The following is a 16988-nucleotide window of genomic DNA, read 5'->3' on the forward strand; positions in this document are numbered from 1 at the left end:
GGGTGGGACTCTCCTTTGCATGGAAGGAAAGCTTGGCAATTCGGATATGTAGATCTCCTTCTCTTTAACCGACTCTATGTAACCCTAGCCCCTCCGGTGTCTATATAAACCAGAGGGTTTAGTCTGTAGGAAAAGAATAATCATAATCATAGGCTATCTCCTAGGGTTTAGCCTCTACGATCTCCTGGTAGATCAACTCTTGTAATACTCATATCATCAAGATCAGTCAAACAGGAAGTAGGGTATTACCTCCATCGAGAGGGCCCGAACCTGGGTAAACATTGTGTCCCCCACCTCCTGTTACCATTAGCCTTAGATGCACAGTTCGGGACCCCCTACCCGAGATCCGCTGGTTTTGACACCGACATTGGTGCCTTCATTGAGAGTTCCACTGTGTCGTCACGATAAGGCCTGATGGCTCCTTCAATCATCTCCGACGATGTGATCCAGGGCGAGGTTTTCCTCCCCGGACAGATCTTCGTATTTGGCGGCTTCGTACTGCGGGCCAACTCGCTTGGCCATCTGGAGTAGATCGATAGCTACTCCCCTGGCCATCAGGTCAGGTTTGGAAGCTTGAACTACAATGCCGACATCCGCGGAGACTTGACCTTCGACGGATTCGAGCCCATGAAGGCGCGACATACAATCACGATGAACATGACTTAGATCTGTCATCGGACAATGTTTGGGAGAACGCACCTGCAGCTGCCCTGGCCATAGATCCGGAGCAGATCGCCCCATGCGAGGGCGGGTGGATAGACCCCGCCACGAAGGCCGCACACTCATCGACACTAGAGCCAAACACAGACTTCACCTCCAAAGAGATCTGTGTCATAGGACCCTCGGACTCGTCTCCGACCATAGGCTCCGAACTGCGTGCATCCATGCCTATCAAATATGATCGGGCACCGATCATGGAGTTTACCTTCGTAGATAATTTTTAGCACCCGCCCTTGGGCGACGTGCTAAATTCATTAAAATCTCTCTCCCTGTCAGGAGAATCTTAGCCGAACTATATCCGGCCCAAGTAGGAAGCAGGCGACGAAGAAATTCGTTCCCCACCCACCACCCACTTAATAGCCACTATCAACGACTTAACTGACATGCTTGATTTTAACTCCAAAGACATCGACGGTATGGACGACGATGCAGGAGAAGAATAGGAACCACCGCCGATAGGGCATTGGACATCCACCTCATCACATCACATATATATGGCACACACACCCCAAGAAAACAACAACGAGGAATGGAAGGATGCAACTGAGGATAATCCTCTTGAGAAGCAAACAAAGCGACGACGTCGGCGCCGCTCTAAACCCCGCCACAGTAAAAACAGCGATAACAACGCAAGAAAGAATAACACCCTGGTTGACTACAAAGGCAACGATGATCCCATTGACCCAACGATGGAGCAGGATAAGCCAAGGGACGGCGAACATAGTCCGGAGCCGCTATCCGATCATAGCGATGGCAGAGATAAAACTCATAAACCTGTCTCCGGAGAGGAGAATAGTCCGGATAATGATGCACTCATCATCCCGGAAAGGCAATTGGAACAAGAGAACCTCCAAAGAAGGCTTATCACCACTGTGAGAAGCTTGAAGATGCAGAAGCAAAGGCTTAAGGCCGCGCAGGATACGCTCAACCGCAGATGGAACAAAGTGCTCGACACTGAAGAAAACTACGATGGCGATCACCACACAAAGAGCTACCCAAAGCGCATGCTGCTGCCCGAATTCGATGACGAAGCTATAGAGCCCATTCCGCCAAAAAAATTACGGCCGATCTGCCGGACCGACCACCCCGTGGCCACGACAGGGCAGCTCATGACGCCACACACAAGTCAGCACGCAATTTACGTGAGCACCTGGAGAAAAAAGCCGGTATCACCAGGTCCATCTATGGATCTCGGAAGCGTGCTCCGGCACACGATCACATCCACCAAAATGATCATACTGATCAAATACCATCTCAGAATCCACACCGAACACAACAACCATTGACAGCATGCCATGACACATCCAAATACAGGGTTGCCACACACCCCCTGTGCTTCACCGATGAGGTGCTGGATCATGAATTTCTAGAGGGGTTTAAACCCGTAAAAATAGAGGGATACGACGAAATGACAGACCCTGCGGTCTGGATTGAGGATTTTATTCTTCACATCCACATGGCTCGCGGAGATTATCTCCATGCCATATCGAAATAAGCACACAACACAAAGATAACAGAATCTGTAAAAAACAGAACAGTCTGTAGTAATCAGGAAACTTCATATACTTCTGTAACTCCAAACATTCTGAAAAATTAGGATAACATGGGAAATTTGTCTATAAATCTTGTGTAGAAAAGTCAGAGCAAAATCAGGTTTTGGTGATTTATGAAAATTATTTTTCGGAGCACCAAAGTTTCTCTTTTTCAAGAAGATCAAATCAACTATCACCGAACATGATCCCAAAGGCTTTGCTTGGTATAAATAGTAATTAAGACACAAAAGACACAATCATAACAGTAGCATAATTGTGCAAACACTCAAGAACAGAAAGAAAAAGACAAAAATAAATTTTATTAATTGGGTTGCCTCCCAACAGGCGCTATCGTTTTATGCCCCTAGCTAGGCATAATGCGAAGGATCTAAGTGTTTTCATATTTGTTTCTAGATCCATAAGATGCCCTCATGATTGATTCATAATCTTTATACAAGACAACATACTGTGTGTCGGTAAAAATACAAACAGACCCTCTGTTGGTAAGCCACCACATATAAACACACAATGTGTTGGCAAAAGTATAGGCACACAGTGTGTCTGCAAGTATGTACAGCGAGACAGCGTGTGTGACGGCAATAAGGGAAACAGGCAACACAACATGTGTTGGCAAATATTTAAGGCCCAAATAAAAATCTAGGCGCCCAATTGATAATGAAACGAAAATTGAAGTAGGCTTGTTTTCGGCCCAGCAACATGTCGTGCGTCAGCAAGGCTCCAGAGAAAATGTACGCGCACAGTCGAAAACTGAATGAAAATTGAAGCGGGCTTGTTTTCGGCCCAGCAACACGTCGTGTGTCGGGAAGGCTCTAGAGAAAATTTACACGCTCACTTGAAAACTGAAAGGAAATTGAAGCGGGCCAGCTTCCTGGTGAAAATTTGGGCGGGTGTTCTAAGTGGCTATATCCTGATTATCAAAAAGAAACGTGGCTATCCTCTCCACCGCCTAACCAGTACCCCCAAAAGCTAGGTGTGGCAACGCTCCCAAATCTGCCTCTCACGCACACGCCGCCGCCGCCGCCGCTGCTGTCGCTATTCCTCGCCGCCACTGCCGCTGCTGCCGCCGATGTTCATGTCCTCGACCGCCCTTGTCCATCCACAGCCACCACGCGATGCCTCACCGCCCTCTGAATCTCACCGCGTGCTCCATCTCGCCGCTCCCCTAGTTCCCTCCATCTCCTCGCTGCTCCCCATTGACCCGAAAGCGGCTACCACCACTCACGGCTCTCCTCTCTCAAGGACGCCACTCCCTATCCACCTAAAAGCCGCCAGCATTCACGCCTCCCCCTCCCCCGCCCCCTCCCCATGGTTCCCTATTCCTGCTCGCTGCTCCCCATCGACCTGAAGGCCGCCGACCACTCACGCATCATCCGGCTGCTGCCCCTCTGTTATATTGCTGCCTAGACTTACTCCACCTAGTGCCTTGACGAGCGATCTATACTACCGACCGCCGCTCCTCTGTCGGGCTGCTACGTACCCTGACGTGTTGCTGCTCCCGCCCAAGGTTTGCTCTCAGTTTTTAGATATCTACATCCTTCCCATGAAACTAGCTGAAGCAAGCTTGTTGAGTTATTCTCAATCTCTATTATGCATTTTTGGATTGAGTATCTTTGTTTGTAACTAAGAGTTGTGCCTAGGGGCGGAGCCGAATGTACTTACCCTGATGCACATGTATAAGGGCCCAAACATTTTCATAGTACTGCTTAGCACCGATTTAGGCCTAGTGCATCACCATAATCCATGCAGTGTGCATCACCCAAACTGCAGCATGCCTGTGAGATAAAAGCACAAGCCCAACATACAAACCACATCTCAACCTACTAATAGTTTTGATACACACGTATTGATATTTGCCATTTGGTCTAAGGCGGCTCAGAAACCACACACACGACTTAGGTTCTGCTTTCCTATAGGGTCGACTAGATCGCCACCACCTGCCTGGCATAGGGCATGGCGAGCAGCCGCCACTCATACTCCTCGCGGTATAATTCTCAAGGTATAAATTCTATTGCGGTTAGATTGTAAAAAGGGCATCTCCGCTTCCCCACGCTACCTCATCAACTGCCCGTCTGACAAAAAGGCTGGCGCGGGCAAGGCTTGCCTTCATTGCTTTCCTTTGTCTTGCTCCAGATCCCCTTCCTCGCTCCTCGCTTCCGAAATCTCTAGATTCGCTCCACTCCTTCCCCTTGAGCAACTAATGAGCCCCGGAAGGCAAAGGTTGACGCGGCGCCAGCCTGGTACGAGCCGGCCTTGGATGCGCCCACCTTCCCGGAGAAGAATCTCGCCGCCACGCGCCTGCTGATGGCGGGGGAGAGCAATGAGAAGGGGAAGACCGAACTCCGGGCTGGCTTCGCCGTGCCGGAGGCTTAAGGGAGCACTTTTATCCCTTCTTCATGAACGCCATCGTCGCAGGCCTAGTTCCCCCCTTCTCCGACTTCTTCTACGCTGTCCTCCACCATTACAGGTTGCAGGCCCTTCATCTCCATCCCAACTCCATTCTTCTCTTGTCGATTTTTGCCTACTACTGCAAGGCGCATGTTGGGGTGATGTCATCCATGGCTCTATTGTGCCACTTCTTCCTCCTCCGAACCAACTGCGATCACACCTGGGCGTGCACCAATTTCGTCGCGTACGGCAAGGCCAACGCAATTTTGAAGGCCGGGAAGAGGGTCGACGGCTTCCGGAGCAAGTGGGTCATGATGGATGCTTAGTGTGTCCACCCCCGGTTGGCGCTGCCAATGGAGGTGCCCCAGCCTGACAAAGGGAGGTCTCGCACGAAGCTCACTGATGATCGGGCAGTGCTGGTGCTAGAGAGGATGAACGCCGACCTGAAGCCGGGCAACGCGAAGGCGGCGAAGCTGACGGGGGTTGTGCTCCTGAGGGAGTTCTTGATGCAGCAGGTGGCTCCGCTTCAGGCGCGCTCGCGCCCCTTATGGATGCTTGGGGGCACAGACGACAAGCTTCGCCTGAGCCCAGAAGCCTTGCCTGACGAAGAGCTGGTTGCGGCGCTCCGACTCCTGGTCGGGGATGACCAGGAATACCCGCCTAGTGCCTTCACTCCTTTGTTCGTTCGTAAGGACGGGGCGCAGGTTGTGGCCGCCATGCCCACCTTCGATGGGCGTGGCCTGGTGCAGTCGATGCCCATTGTGGTCCGGGGGGCGACGGCGCCAGTGGAGGTGTCTTCGGGTGACTCCCTCAGAGGAGGAGGATAGGAGGAAGACGAGGAGCGCGACTCGGAGGCGACCCTCGAGGGGACGAGGGAGACCTCCCGCTCGCGCATGGCCGACATCCTCTGCACCTTGCCAGACGACGACAAGGCCGATGCCACCCAATAGAAGGAGGATCCGCCCGTGATCCCGATGAAGGGCAGGTCGGTGCTGATCTCACGAGAGGCTGCTTCTGCCCGGGCGCCGCCTGGAGCCGCCTCCAGCCCTTCTGCTGCACCTTCTTCTGCTCCTGGACCCCTTGCGGCTGCGTGCCGGGCCACAAGGCTCTCAGGCTTCAAGCTCAACAAGGGGAAGGTGGGCTACACCGCGGTAGAACAGTAAGTGTCCATGTTCCATCTTGTTCTTGATTATGTTTTGGTCCTTGACGTTCACCATCGATTGGCTAGGCCGCTGTCTGCGGCAAAGAAGAAGAAGGAGGACGCGGTGACACCGTCTGCGGCCGATCCATCTGCAGTGGCCGCACCTTCTTCTGTGGGGAGGGGAGGCAAAAGTGTTCGCACCTCCCCTACCCTGTCATCCTCACGAGGCCTGGGAGAGCATCCTCGTGAAGATTCAGCCCCCATGGTCCTGCTGGCTCCAGAGGTGCTGTTACCCGATGCTGCTGCTGAGGTACCCAAGGCTCAGGAGTCCCCCAGTCTCCGCAGCCATGGCTACGCTGCCGCCTCCTCCTTCTGTTGCGCCGTTGGTTCCAGGTCCTTCTACCTCCTCCGATGTCTTGGGACGTGCCCTTTCCGAGATGGCTCAGCTGCGAGAAGACCTCCAGGGCACCGACTCCCATCTGGTAGCCTAGCGTCTGGAGCTGGTTTCCGGCTGGCTTCACTCTGATGCCTCTGTCCGAGCGGCGCTAAGGCGGGTCGCGGCGGCCTCCGAGAAGGAGAAGAAGGCTTCCACCCATGCCGCAGCCGCTCGCGAGGTTGCGCTGAGGGATGCCGTGGCTGCCCAGGACTGCTGCAAGGCACTAGAGGCTGAGCTGAAGGATTTGTGCGACAAGCGCGCCGAAGAAGCTCGTGACTGCCGGGCGAAGGAGGAGAGGATGAAGGCTCGGGAGGACACCGTCAGGGATCGCGACACCGAGCTAGCACGGTTGGCGGAGGCGCAGACCACTGAGCGCGGCCGGCTGGAAACGCTGGAGAAGAAGGTGAGGGCGGAGAAGGCCGAGCTTGACGCCAAGGTCAAGATCCTGGCCGAGGACCATGCGGCCTTCGCACTCCTCGAGAAGAGGTCTCGCGTGGAGCTGAAGGTACTCTATGAGAAGGTCCTAGAGAAGCCGCTGGCTACCGACGAGGACGGCCCCGCCCAGCTGCTTCCTTACTTGGTCAAGGCACTTGAGCAAGTTGTGAGCGGCGTCAGCCTCATGGCAGAGGCAGAAGCTCGCGTCCTTTCTTCCGCGGCTTTGACGTGCGTCTTGAGCCACCTCCACCTCCAGGACCCTGGTGCCAATCTTGACGAGCTGCTGGAGCTTGTGGACAGCGTGTGCTACGCCGCTGCTGCTGAAGCCGTGAAGGGCCAGGTGGAGGCCTTGCTGGGGAAGTTCTGCGCCTTCGCTCCTGCGCCCATAGAAGGCGGTGCTGCCGATCCTGCGGCCCCGGGTGGTGGTACAGGTGAAGGCAATACCACCACGGGAGTGGAGTCCCTGGCGGGCAATGGCGGTGTCCAAGGATGATTTACTTGCGGCTTCTTTCATGCTTAATTCCTACAATGTGCACCATGCCTCGTGGAGGCATTTAAACTTGCGTCTGGTATTGTGAAGACAATTATGGTTTGTAATATTTGCTTCAAGATTTTGCAGTTTTCTTCCTATTTGTTTTACGTTTTACGTCGGCATGGCCCGGCCCCGCGCATACCTCAGCCGCCATTGGCCCCGACCGGATTACCAGGACGGGGCCAAGGAGTGAGGGGCTACGTGACCAGTTAGGCTCTTGAGTCACGATGCTCAGGAGTCCCCCTTGACGCGCAAACAACTTATAGGAAGGGAACACAGGGGTAGATCTAGCGTTCTACATCGGCACAACCTGGCCCCGTGCATACCTCAACCCCTGTTAGCCCCGACCGGATCACCAGGACGGGACCAAGGAGTGAGGGGCTACATGACCAGTTAGGCTCCTGAGTCGCGATGCTCAGGAGTCCCCCTTGACATTCAAACGACCTTCATACCTTGGCTCCGCTCGGGGAGGGGCACGCGACGACCAGGTCTGGAGGACCTGGCTGGGTGGCGTACGCTCGGGCGTGACCCGGGCGCAGCTCCCATGCCTAGCCCCCTCGCGCGACGCTCCCGAGGGGAGGTGTTGCGATGAGATCAGACACTGAGCTCTGGGGCTCCCTGAGGTTGATACAGCCGTGGGGACGCCCTCAGTTGTTTATCACTAGCAAGGAGCATACCGCTCCCATATGTGTATGGGCATAGCCACTCCTCGGCAGTTGCATCAGCTAGCACGGAGCATGGTGCTTCCACTGGTGCATGGGAGGGGGGCTCCCTACTGCGAAGAGCCCCCGGGGCGTGTACAGCCCCGCCCTGACACGTGGCTTGCACTACAGGGCTAGACGAGGTGTATCTGGGCACTCGCGAGCCAGTGCGGGACTCACGAGGCCCTACCTCAAGGCGGGTTGCACCTGGTCTTGGGTCTTTGATAGCTGTGTGTTCCTGCGAACGGTTAGGTATAAATGCTCTGCGTCCTCAGGTCCCAGCCCTCGAGCGAGCTCAGCCGCCGCTGGTATACCGGTTTGCGTTGTCGTGGTCAAGGCCAGGGGGTGAGGGCTGGAGAGCCAGTAAGAGCTCCTGAGTCGCGATGCTCAGGGGCCCACCTTTTAACGCGCAAGCAAATCGCATGAGAGAGGGAGGGACCCGTGGTAGGTGGAAATCGAGCAGGTGATAATCTCAGGTAGATTAGGCATGAAAGGCAAATCAGCTTAGGTAAATGCAGGATGGATACATGCCACTGGGTCAGACCCCAGCGGCTTGGGGATGATGCAACCCGAGGGGCGCCTCCAGCAAGGTAAGCTAAAGACATAAAAAGAGATACATGCTGCGGGGACGGACCCACGCGGCCTGGGAATGATGCAGCCCTGAGGGCGCTCGCAGCTGAAATGAACTTCGGAGATGTCACCTCGTTCCGTTGTAGAGGGGGTGTTGGGGCAGCTGAAGATGCACAGTGAAGGAGCCGACCCTCACGAGCCAGCGGTGCCCTGAGCCTCAGGAGGCTCTGGGGGTCCATGTGGTTCCTCCTGAGCCGCTAGAATGCTCCGCATGTGACACTGGTGGGTGGCAGCCGCGTTCGGCAGGACGAAAGGCTGCGAACGTAGCTGTGCGGCAGACCCTCGCAGCGTCCCACGCGCGAAGGCCAGAAGCGCTTCTGAGATGCGGCTCGGTTGAGACCTAGGACGTCGATGCAGACGCATAGCCTACCATCCTCGCCTAGGTGGGGGGCCGCGCTGGGCAAGTGGCGGTCGCCACGCACGGCCCTCGCTTCCTGAAGCTCCTGAGTGGTCTTGACAATGAACTCCTGAACGTTGGGCTTTGCACGCCTTGTGCCTTCCTGAGGGAAATGTGTCGCGAAGCACGCCTTCAAGTGGTGCCCGAGCGCCTCCCTCATGATGTTGGCGAGGTCTGAGGCCCTCCAGAAGAGGGCCCCCGAGCCTTGTCCGAGGAGGGCGCCAGGCGCGCCTTCCTATGCGATGGACGGAGGCGCCCCAAGCACGGGTGCTGATCCTGATGTGGCACCACCCGAGGTGCCGACCTCCTGAGGCCTTGCTCGGAGCGGTTGCTTCTTCTACTTGGGGATGGCCTCAGGAGGGTTCTCGCCCCTGCTGTCTGGGTCCTCGATTGCCATGGCTTGGAAGGCACGCTCAAGGGAGCACACCACATCTCTCTCTCCGCAAGGGACCATGATGATTCCGCCGCTTCCTGGCATCTTGAGGATGTTGTAGCCGTGGTGGGTAACTGCCATGAACTTGGCCAGGGCTGGATACCCGAGGATGGCGTTGTACGGTAGGTGGATGTGGACGACATCAAAGTCGATGAGCTCGGTGCGGTAGTTGTCGCGCTGTCCGAAGGTGACAGGGAGGCGGACCTGCCCTATCGGGGTGGTGGAACCATCGGTAACTCCTGATAAAGGCTTGGTAGGCTGAAGTTGATCGTATGGCACTTGAAGGTTGTCGAACATCTCAACGGACAAGATGTTAAGCCCTGTGCCACCATCGATGAGGGTCTTGGTGACTAGCACGTTGATGATGACGGGTGAGCAGAGCATCGGGAGAACGCCAGCAGTAGCTGCACACTTGAGTTGATCTGCCAAGCTGAAGGTGATGGTGCACTTGGACCACCTGAGCAGGCGTGTGGCCTCGAGCCTGGGGAGGGCTGCGTTCACCTTGCGAGCAAACTGCTTGAAGACACGATGAGAGGCTGGGGCCTGAGCTCCGTCGAAGATGCAAGCGATAGCACGCGGCTCCTGGAAGCCCCTAGCCCCCTCGTCCTGATGATGGTCGTCATTCCTTCTTGGCGGCGGCAGCAGCAGAGGAAGGCCTGCGTTACCCTGCGGGTGGTCCTCGTGAGGCTGATCCCACCAGGCGCCCTCACAAGGCTGGTCCCTCCAGGCGCCCTCACGAGGCTGGTCCTGCCAGCGATCCTCACGAGGTCGGTCACGCCACTCCTGACGAGGGCCATGATCGTCCCATCGTCCTCCGCCACGTCCTCCTCCTCGGTTGTAGCCCTAGTCGTTACGCTCGGGGCATCGATCGAAGCGTCCTTCTCGAATGGCCCTGAGCTCCTGGCAATCATTGGTGTTGTCGGTGTAGAGGTTGTGGTAGCCACAGAATGGTCGGTTGCCCTTGGACGACTCCGACTAGTCCCTGCCGCGCTTCGTGTCTGGTTCCGACGCGAGTACGGCTACTCCCTTGCGCTTCACATCCTTGGCCTTGGTCTTCTTTTCTTCTGGGTCGCCAGCCGGGAGCTCGAGGAGGGAGAGGCTTCCTTCTTCAGCTCTTGCACACTTGGTCGCCAGGTTGAACAGCTCCAGGGATGTGCACAACTCCTCGTGGATGGTGAGCTCCTCCTTCATGTTTATGTCACGGACGCCATCAGAGAACGCTAAGATGATGGCCTCGTCCGTCACCTTGGGGATCTTGAGGCGGACGTTGTTGAAGCACTGGATGTATTTCTGCAGGGTCTCCCCACGCTGCTACTTGATGTGGCACAGGTCACCCATGGCCGGGGGGCGATCACGAGTGCCCTGGAAGTTGGCAATGAAGCGACTGCGCATCTCGTCCCAGGAGGAGATCGAGCCGGGAGGCAGGTTCAAGAGCCACGAGCGGGCACCATCCTCGAGTGCCATGGGAAAAAAATTTCCATGACTTTCTCGTCGCCATTGGCCGCCTCGATGCTCAGCTCGTAGAGCTGCAAGAACTCCGTGTGGTGGGGGGTGCCGTCATAGAAAGGAGGCAGGTCCGGCTTGATCTTGCCGGGCTAGGCGACGCTACACAGCTCGGGGGTGAACGCGCGGCAGCCTGCTGTGGTCACCGGGGCCCTTTGCTGACGCGGAGCTTGCTCTTGATTGTACCCGCGCACCTCTAGCATAGGCAGTACGCGGTCTTGTCGTGCTAGTGCAGGAAGCACGGGGGCGCCTTCTTGAGGCCGAGGGATTTCTTGATAGCTTACTCCTTCCCACGCGGGCACTGGACACGGTGGGTCACGCCCGGGGGCCGTGCGCCTTGGCGCTAGGGCGCCATCTTGGGGTCGAGGTGGTGGAGGCGCTCCATGAGCCATGTTGCCCGTACCTAGCAGAGGGTGAGGCAACGAGAGGGACGGCACGGGAGAGTCCCCTGACGCGCTGACGAGCTCGGTGATGCAAGCGAGCCATTCCTCATAGAGGTCGGCGACGGGGCGGTAACGCAAGAGCTCATGCGCCATAAGCAGCACGACCTGCGCGTCTGTGGGGGCGCAACGAGCGTGGGACGACGAGCCAGCTGGGGACAACGACGGAGTGGTGGTGCGGCCGTCCCGCCACACCGAGGGGTGCAACGAGGATGCTTGATGCTCATTCCCCGCCGGGCCGGTGGCGGTGTTGGCAGCAGGCGACGGAGAACGACGGGGAGGCCCACTAACAGGAGCCGTCTGGGCGACGCGAGCAGCGAGAGCAGCCCGACGCTCAGCACGGGCTCGGCGGGCGTCAGACATGGATGCGACAAAGCGATGGGACGCGGATCAGCAGAAGGAAGACTTCGGCGCACCCCTACCTGGCGCGCCAAATGTCAGATATAGGGTTCTGGCAAAACCTTTTGGGTTCGAACACTGGGCTGTGCACGAATATTTCCCCTATCAAATCTCGCTCTTAGCCTCGCCGCGATCCCGAATCTTAGCTCGATGAACTCGCAACACAAGAGACACAAGATTCATACAAGTTCAGGCCACCGTTGTGGTGTAATACCCTACTCTTGTGTGGTGGTGGTGGATTGCCTCTTGGGCTGATGATGAACAGTACAAGGGAAGAACAACCTCCTGAGGAGAGGTGTTCTTGTGCTTGGTGGGTGGTTTGCTCGGGGAGGGGTCGATCTCCCTCCCTACTGTGGTGGCTAGTCCTATTTATAGAGGCCCTGGTGCTCTCCCCAAATATTGAGCAGGAAGGGATCCAACAACGGCCAATTCGAAAGGGGACAGCTAGTACAAGCTATCCTGACTAAAGGTGGTCTTCTCCTGTCAAAGGCGCTGGTGGTGACGCTATCTCGGGCTCCACGATGACCTCCATCCTGCCATCCTGCTGGTCTTGGTCTTGTTGCACCGATATGGAAACCTTTGCTTGATGCCTCGGTACTCCACGCATGCGCTTGCCCCCTTAGCACCAAAGGGGGAACGCGGACACTGCACGCGCTGGCGCCCTCCTGGCCCTGGTCACCATGGCTTGCGTCACGGGAACCTGACGAGGTACCCCTTAACTTGATCTCTCCACCTCCCTCGGGAGCCTTCCTAGTGAGGCCGCTCCTGAGGAGGCCTTGTGTCGTTCGCCCCGCAAGGCTTGGCCCCTCGCGAGGGTATTGAGTGTTGGTTGACGAAGACGGGCCGTACTGGACCACTGGTGGAGCCACGCCGCGGGCCGCAGGTAGGCAAGTCTAGGGACCCCTGTTCCCAGAATGCCGACAGTTTAGTTGGTGGAATATTATATATTCAGATCTATTATCCTATTCAATACCCCTCTGATCTTGAGCATGCATATGTTTTGTGAGTAGTTACTTTTGTTCTTGAGGACTTGTGAGAAGTCTTATAAAAAATAATAATGTGAATTTGGTATTCGTTCGATATTTTGATGATATGCATGTTGTCATTCCCTTATTGGTGTTATGTGAACGTCAACTACATGACACTTCACCATCTCTGGGCCTAAGGGAATGCATTGTGAAGTAGTTATTAGATGACGGGTTTCTAGAGTGATAGAAGATTAAACCCTAGTTTGTGCGCTATTCCTTAAGGGTCTGATTTGGATCCATACATTTGATGTTATGGTTAGATTTTGTGGGAATCAGGGCTCCGGGGACCCATGAAAAGATTCGAACTCTGGAGTGTGCTCAAAGAACTACACTAAGCTCCAGCTCGCTGCCCACTGCCTCACGGCAATGCTCCAGTGTAGGATCTAAAATATGTCTAGAGGGGGTGATTAGACTACTTGACCAAATAAAAATCTATCCTTTTCCCAATTTTAGTTGTGGGCATATTTTAGCTATTAGCACAAGTCAAGCACTCAACGTACACATGCAATTCTAAGAGTGTAGCAGTGGAAAGTAAAACATTGCATACGAAGGTAAAGGGAAGGGTTTGGAGAAGGCAAACGCAATGGAGACACGGAGATTTTTGGCGTAGTTCCGATAGGTGGTGCTATCGTACGTCCATGTAGGGGTACACAACCAGGGGTGCATGTTTCCCCCTTAACTTGTGCACGGACGATGAGCTATCGGGCACGAGGGCAAGTTCACAACACCATGATCAACTCAAGCAAGATGAATCAATCCCCTTGAAGGACCTAACCACAGATCAAGAAGACCAAGACTAGCCAGAAAGGCAATACACTACTAAGGGAAAAACCTCCCCTACCGGACATGCGAGCCTGGCTGAGGCAAGGTTATCCCCAGAAGCGACCCTCCCCCGAATCATCCTGGAAGGCCTACCGAGGCCAGCAAAGATAAACCACTCCACCGCACCACCTCATCACGACGTAAGTCGTCAATCAGTGTGGTGTCAAGCTCCAAGGTGACTAAGTGGCTGCTACATGCCACATGGAAGTCACCTTCTACAGAAAGTACCTACAAGCGACGTGTCGAGCGAGTAGGCGCCAAGCTGGCGAATCATCCTGGCAGGGCCTGTGATAACCCACCAGTGTAGGGGATCACAACAGCTTTTGAGGGTAGAGTATTCAACCCAAATTTATTGATTCGACACAAGGGGATCCAAAGAATATTCTGAAGTATTAATAGTTGAGTTGTCAATTCAACCACACCTGGATAACTTAGTATCTGCAGCAAAGTATTTAGTAGCAAAGTAGTATGATAGTAATGGTAATAGTGGCAAAAGTAAAGATAGCAGTTTTGTAGTAATTGTAATAGTAGCAACGGAAAAGTAAATAAGCGAAGCAAGATATGTGAAAAGCTCGTAGGCATTGGATCAGTGATGGATAATTATGTCGGATGCGATTCCTCATGTAATAGCTATAACATAGGGTGACACAGAACTAACTCCAGTTCATCAATGTAATGTAGGCATGTATTTCGAAAATAGTCATACGTGCTTATGGAAAAGAACTTGCATGACATCTTTTGTCCTACCCTCCCGTGGCAGCTGGTCCTAGTGGAAAGTAAGGGATATTAAGGCCTCCTTTTAACAGAGAACCGGACCAAAGCATTAACACATAGTGAATACATGAACTCCTCAAACTACGGTCATCAACGAGAAGTATCCCGATTATTGTCACTTCGGGGTTGTCGGATCATAACACATAATAGGTGACTATAGACTTGCAAGATAGGATCAAGAAATCACATATATTCGTGAAAACATAATAGGTTCAGATCTGAAATCATGGCACTCGGGCCCTAGTGACAAGTATTATGCATAGCAAAGTCATAGAAACATCAATCTCACAACATAGTGGATACTAGGGATCAAACCCTAAAAAAACTAACTTGATTACATGGTAAATCTCATCCAACCCATCACCGTCCAGCAAGCCTACGATGGAATTACTCACACACGGTGGTGAGCATCATGAAATTGGTGATGAAGGATGGTTGATGATGATGACGGCGACGAATCCCCCTCTCCGGAGCCTGAACGGACTCCAGATCAGCCCTCCCAAGAGAGATTAGGGCTTGGCGGCGGCTCCGTATCGTAAAACGCGATGAAACTTTCTCTCTGATTTTTTTCTCCGCGAAAGGGAATATATGGAGTTGGATTTGAGGTCGTGGAGCATCAGGGGGCGCGCCCAGGGAGGAGGGTGCGCCCCCACCCTCGTGGACAGGGTGTGGGCCCCCTAGCCTTGATTCTTTCGCGAGTATTTTTTATATTTTCCAAAACTTATCTCCGTGGATTTTCAGGTCATTCCAAGAACTTTTGTTTTCTGCACAATAAACAACATCATGGCATTTCTGCAGAAAACAGCGTTAGTCCAGGTTAGTTTCATTCAAATCATGCAAGTTAGAGTCCAAAACAAGGGCAAAAGTGTTTGGAAAAGTAGATACGTTGGATACGTATCAACTCCCCCAAGCTTAAACCTTTGCTTGTCCTCAAGCAATTCAGTTGTCCCTCAAGAAAAAATTTTACAAACTCTATTTGCTCTTGTTGTTGTAAATATATAAAGCCAACATTCAAGTTTTCAGCAAAGATTATGAACTAACCATATTCACAATAACACTTAGGTCTCACAATTACTCATATCAATGGCATAATCAGCTAGTGAGCCATAATAATAAAACTCGGATGACAACACTTTCTCAAAACAATCGTAATATGATAAAACAAAATGGTACCTCGCTAGCCCTTTCTGAGACCGCAAAACATAAATGCAGAGCACATTTAAAGATCAAGGACTGACTAAACATTGTAATTCATGGTAAAAGAGATCCAGTCAAGTCATACCCAATATAAACCAATAGTAATGAATGCAAATGACAGTGTGCTCTCCAGCGGGTGCTTTTTTAATAAGAAGGTGATGAATCAACATAAAAGTAAATAGATAGGCCCATCGCAGAGGGAAGCAGGGATTTCTAGAGGTGCCAGAGATCGATTTTAAAGTACAGATGAATAACATTTTGAGCGGCATACTTTCACTTTCAACGCAACAACTATGAGATGGCGATATCTTCCATACTACATGCATTATAGGCAGTTCCCAAACAGAATGGTAAACGTTTATACTCCCCCACCACCAACAAGCATCAATACATGGCTAGATCGAAACAACGAGTGCCTCCAACTAACAACAGACCTGGGGAGTTTTGTTTAATTATTTTGATTTGCTTTGATCTTTTTGGATCATGGGACTGGGCATCCCGGTTACCGGCCCTTTCTCGTGAATGAGGAGCGGAGTACACTCCTCTTTAGAATAACCCACCTAGCATGGAAGATATAGGAAGCCCTAGTTGAAACATGAGCTGCTCGAGCATACAAAACAGAATTTCATTTGAAGATTTGGAGTTTGGCACATACAAATTTACTTGGAACGACAGGTAAATACCGCATGGGAAGGTATGGTGAACTCATATGGAATAACTTTGGGGTTTATGGAGTTTGGATGCACAAGCAGTATTCCCGCTTAGTACAGGTGAAGGCTAGCAAAAGACTGGGAAACGACCAACAGAGAGAGCAACAACAGTCATGAACATGCATTAAAATTAATTTACACCAAGTACAAGCATGAGTAGGATATAATCCACCATGAACATAAATATTGTGAAGGCTATGTTGATTTGTTCTCAACTACATGCGTGAACATGTGCCAAGTCGAGTCACTCAATTCATTCAAAGGAGGATACCATCCCATCATACCACATCATAATCATTTTAATAGCATGTTGGCACGCAAGGTAAATCATTATAACTCATAGCTAATTAAGCATGGCACAAGCAACTATAATCTCTAAATGTCATTGCAAATATGTTTACTGCCTAATAGGCTGAATCAGGAACGATGAACTCATCATATTTACAAAAATAGGAGAGGTCGAGTTCATACCAGCTTCTATCATCTCAATCAGTCCATCATATATCGTCATTATTGCCTTTCACTTGCACGACCGAACGGTGTATATAATAATAATAGTGCACGTGCATTGGACTAAGCTGGAATCTACAAGCATTCAATTCAAGAGAGAAGACAAACTCATATGAGCTCTAAGTTAAATAATCAATCATGCATATGAGAGCCACTAAATATTTTCAATATGGTCTTCTACTCTCGACCCCCAAAGGAAAGAAAAGAAATAAAACTATTTACACGGGAAAGCTCCCAACAAG

The sequence above is a fragment of the Triticum dicoccoides genome, chromosome 4B, assembly GCF_002162155.2.
Source record: "Triticum dicoccoides isolate Atlit2015 ecotype Zavitan chromosome 4B, WEW_v2.0, whole genome shotgun sequence".
In the NCBI taxonomy this organism is placed as follows: domain Eukaryota; kingdom Viridiplantae; phylum Streptophyta; class Magnoliopsida; order Poales; family Poaceae; genus Triticum; species Triticum dicoccoides.